The sequence below is a fragment of the Barbus barbus genome (genome assembly GCF_936440315.1).
Source record: "Barbus barbus genome assembly, chromosome: 3".
NCBI classification, from domain to species: domain Eukaryota; kingdom Metazoa; phylum Chordata; class Actinopteri; order Cypriniformes; family Cyprinidae; genus Barbus; species Barbus barbus.
In genome coordinates this window covers 17,285,661-17,291,116 of record NC_136731.1, presented here as the reverse complement: position 1 = coordinate 17,291,116, position 5,456 = coordinate 17,285,661, and positions in this window count along the sequence as shown.

Here is a 5,456-nt window from a genome sequence, read left to right as displayed (position 1 = left end):
CTTTCCTTGGCAGCCCCACTCTCCTTTTTTCTCATTCCCTTTCTCTTTTTCTGTATTACTCTTTCTTTCTTCTCTCTCCATCCACCCACACATCCTTACATGGGCTTCCCAGGCCTTGGCAAAAAGCAACCGCTGCAAAACTAGCAGTCTTGGCCTGTTTGCCTGCCAGTAGGGCAGGAATCGTGTTTCCAGAAAAATGACAGATGAAAAACTGCCTCGGATACACAAAAGTTCACATCTATTGTGTTGAAAGTCTGAGGTTCGGGGCAATTTCGTTCAAGGAGCTGCAAAAATATTATAAATATGGGTGAGCCTTTGCTCCAGGGTTGGCCGGTGGTAAAGTGTACTGTAGTGCACAGTGATGGTGATCTGGTTACTGAAATTATAGTAGGTACACATTATCTGAGCTCTGTGAATTTGAGTTATTTATGTTTGTACGCGTTTGTTTTAGAAATCTAAGACAACTCCTGAACCTGCAAAACAAGTAATAGTTCACACAAAAATGAAAATGTTGTCATTTATTCACCCACGTTTAATTCCTTTATGACTTTTTCCCATGCATGAAAGACAAATATAATAGTTTCGCTAAACACTCTTTGTCATTAATGGGGACAAAAAAGAAAACACAGTAATCAAATAGCTATTTTGCACTGTTTTGAAATAAATAAAATAAAATAAATATTTTACCTTCACACAATTTCAACTTGAAAATCACTATATAGTTTTAATCATATATGAACTCTCTAGTGCCCTTGCCAGTTTTATAATTGGTAGAATGTAAAATGGGTAAAATATTTTGATAGAAGCATTTTAGCCAAATGCAATTTATGCAATAATTTTTTACTTGAAAGAAAAATCAATCAATCAATCAATCAATCAATCAATCAATCAATCAATCAATCAATCAATCAATCCTTGGCAACAGGTAGACTTGGCAATCCTGTATTCAGGTTTGGCATCATTCTGGGAAAAAAAGGCAAGTTTTCACTGATCCAATTATGGTTCAATTATGGTGAATACAATTAAGCCCCGATCTACATTTATTTTCTAATATAGTGTCTCACTCAAACATTTTACATGGAATTGGTAGTGAAAAGATTCACTTATTTGGTGCATTTATTTGATCAACAATACAGTAAAAAGCATGAGTGAAATGTTAATGCAATTTAAACTGATTTCTATGTCATTTAAAAAAAAAAATTTTAATTATTATTTTTGTGATGGTAAAGCTGAATTTTCAGCATCATTACTGCACTCTTCAGTGTCAAATGATCCTTCAGAAATCATTCTAATATGCCGATTTGCTGCTCAAAAAACTTTTCAACTTATCAAAGTTGTTTTTTTCAGGATTCTTTGATTAATATAAAGTTCAAAGAGAACAGCATTTCTTTGAAATGGAAATCTTTTGCAATACTATAAATGTCTTTACTGTCCCTTTAAACAGGAAAAGGTGTTAGAATCAGATATTTTTCCCAGTTATTCTATAAGTGTCCTTCTTAGTGGTCAGCATACCTGAGTGGGGCCCCAGGCGCTGCACTACATTCCTCCTGACCACACTTGGTCAAATCCTGCTGCTTCCCCTCAGCTCTGCTCGGAGCAATCCCAGAAGCCAACAGCTGACCACAACAGTGTCTTTAAAATGTGGCCGGGTATGACCAAACTGGTGCTTGGGGGGTCAAAGGGCCAATCTAAGGCATTAAAAATAACACAGCAGATGTGGGCAAAAACTTTCACATTCCCACTAAAGAGAAAGCAAAAGACAAAAGGTAATGTCACAGTTCTTCACATTAGTATATAGGCTAATGCAAATTTCTTAGTACATTTACATTTATTCATTTAGCTGACGCTTTTCTCCGAAGCGACTTACAATTGCTATATATGTCAGAGGTCGCACGCCTCTGGAGCAACTAGGGGTTAAGTGTCTTGCTCAGGGACACATTGGTGTCTCACAGTGGATTCGAACCCGGGTCTCCCACACCAAAGGCATGTGTCTTATCCACTGCGCCATCACCACCCGGATATCTGGAGTTTGCGGTCTTTTAAAAATGTAGAATTTTGAGCTCAGCATTGGTTACAAGGCCACAAACACTTTTGACTTAGCACTTATCGATCACCCAGAATGCCCTATAGCAACCACATAGCAATAAGTTAAAATCACTGAGAACATACGTCATTGCAACCAACCACGAGCCTGACAATATGGAAGAGAACTGACAGTGCAAAGTACTTTATCAACCATAATAATCTCCAATCTGTATCCACTATCAGTGTCAATTTCAGTTTTACTGGCCAGGGAATTTTACTCGTACTTAAAGTGTTTACTGTAACTGCACATGAAGCAAATCTTTCCACATCTGGATATATATTAGTCATATTTTTTATCATATCTTCCTTTATTACAATAAAAGTGTTTAACTGGTCTCTAAGTTATACGTTTGAACTTCCTATTCATCAAAGAATGCAAAGAAAATGTGTTATGGTTTCCACAAAAATAATAAGAAGCACAACGTTTTTCAACACTGATAATAAGAAATGTTTCTTGTGCAACAATTCACATTGTACTGACACCGGTCGTGACCTTTGTCAGTAGTGTCGCTTCACACTGCAAGCAGAGATGGGCACAAATACATCAAAATATATTTAAAATAAAAATACAAAATACTGTGTGGAAAAATGTATTTAAATACAAATTCTGTATTTTGTATTTTGAAAATACATTTGAAATTGGCCATCCACTATTAAGGCCTGTTTGCACCAAGAACGATAATTATAAAGGTAACTATATTAGTGTATTCTAAGTATACAATGCAGTTGTGTCATCTGTCACTAAATGCTCGAGCTCTTTAAAGCAGAAATGATTCCGATTGGCTGTCAATGTTTTTATCTTTCATAATTTTTTGTGCTGTTATGGTTATAGTTGTGGTGTGCTATCTTCTATTCTTCTTAGATTTAGGATGAACTCACACTAGGGGATCTGATCCATGTTTGAGCACGACTGAGCCCCAAAGTCCAGTTCATTTCACAAGTGTGACTGCTCTGTATCGTGTCCAGTGGGGTTCGTTTAACCATGCCCTGGCCTGCCTGAAGAGGTGGCTCGTGTGCCGGTACACATGTAGCATGGAACAGTTAATTTACTATTTTTGTATGCACTATTGTTATCATTATGACAGCAAAAATATTTATAACTACTTGGATATCACACTTTTCAATTAATTTAATTCGAGTACATTTAGATTTATAATGGGTCTGGGTCTCATCTTATTGATGAACAGGTAATGTAGTTTTTTGCGAGTAAAGCTGCAAATCCCAACATTATCCTCAGCTGCCTCTGTAATACTCCCAGATATCTGTCTGTTAGCAAAAGGACAATTGCGCTTGGGCTTTAGTACAAGGCAGCTGTGCCTAGTGTGAGTATGCCCTTAGAACAATAAAAAAAAATCTTTATTATTAGCATTATAGTTATCTTTGTCTTGGTACACACAGAAAGCGGCTTATTGTACTTACATGTGTAACAGACGTAGGCAAGTAAGTGCTGGTGCGTGTAACCTCAGCGTGTAACCTCAGTGGCCCGTGGCCTTTAGCCTCCTCGTTAGAGCGCCCGCCTCCCGCGCCGGAGACCGCGGTTCCAATCCCGCTCGGAGCGAGGCAAAGTAGAACCGGTTACACATGTACTCATTTATACATGTTTCTTTATTGCTCTGACGTGTCAATAGCTCCTGCCCACGAAAAGCTCCACAGATATATTTGCAAAACACGACGATATATAAACGATATAGAAAAATTTCAATCGATTTACACTTTATATCATCGCCGACATATATAGGCCTATTGCCATATCGCCATAGCAAGCAGTAATGATTAAAGTTTAATGGACACATTTGACATAGTTGATAAAACCAAAATCTGACCAAAAAAAAAAAAAAAACCTAACAAGACTGACTAGTGCTAATGCTAATGCTAATGTTCCCCTTGCTAGTTTTTTTTTTTACCTGCTGAGACAGGTATGCTTTTTTTTCTCACAAAAGCAAGATCAACTTGTTTTAATGTTAAAGTCATGCACATAGTAGTGCAATAACCATTTCAAGCATTTGTGTGGTTTAGACACAAAACAGCATGTATTTAACTGAAAATCCAGAATCATCAACAAGCTAACTATAAAGATAGCACTGTGAATGATGATATAGTTGTCAACAAATGGGATGCTACATTTTATTCAAAATTAAGTATCTTAAATATCTATGATTTTGACTTTAATAAGATTTTCCCAGGAAACCTGGCGTCCTCCACGATTCCTTTTCTTTCCAAAAGCAAAGCACTTGAATGCGACATGCTTGTAATCAGGACTTCTGAAATTGGAAATATGACGTTTTGATAGCACACGAAGTCAGTATTATTCCTTATTTCCTTACAGGAAACCAGAAAATGTCATTACCCGATTCTAGATGGAGTCATACAGCTGCAGCTCACATGCATGAAAGTGGCATGTTTGAACTGGTTGATACAGGAAATCAACAGTCTAATGAAGAGGTTGATTGGCAAAAAGTATTTTATGTATTTTGAAAATACAAAAATACTAAGATTAAATGTATTTAAATACAAAATACATTAGATTTTTTTCAAAGGTATTTATACAAAATACAAAATAGTATTTTGTATTTGAAATACGTATTTTTAATACATGTATTTGAAATACTGCCCATCCCTGACTGCAACACCTAGAGCCTGTCAATATTGGACGAGACAAAGCGACTGTTGCAAATTATTCTTTGTGTCAGTGGTCATAAACAGAACGATGCATCAGTTTACTATGGAAGATGTGCTTGCATCGTGCTGCATCCAGTAATCACTGTTTATAATAAGTTGTATTGTCTTTAGTTTTAACGCGGTGTTAGAATGATTTCTGAAGGATCAGGAGTAAAGAAAATTCAGCTTTACCATCACAGGAATTAATAACAATTCAACATATAACTATTTTTTTAAATTATAATAATATTTCACAATATTAGCGTTTGTACTGTAATTTTGTTCTGATAATTAATTGTAGCTTTGGTAAGCATAACTTGTCGACCCCAAACTTTTTAACAGTAGTGTATTGAGACACAGCCAGAGAGTCAGAAATATTCAAAAAATAATAGTCAAGAAATATAGACAAAAAATGAAAGTGTAAACCATTTAAACAAACAGTAGTCCATGACTTTTCGATATAGTGATATATGAAAAAACTTACTGCAATGATTACAAATTAGATGATTTCTGAAATTAAATGAACATTTTTTATAATATTTATTTAAAACTGAACTTTTGAGCCAAAATGATCTAACTGATCGGCTTTGAACAGTGGTCTGATGGTTGCAGCACTTTCTTTAATTATTAAAGACTGTCACAAGTCTCATGAGAGTCATTCTTGTGTGTGATTCCCATACCAAAACTTCCTTACTGACTTGTGCCTCTTTCTA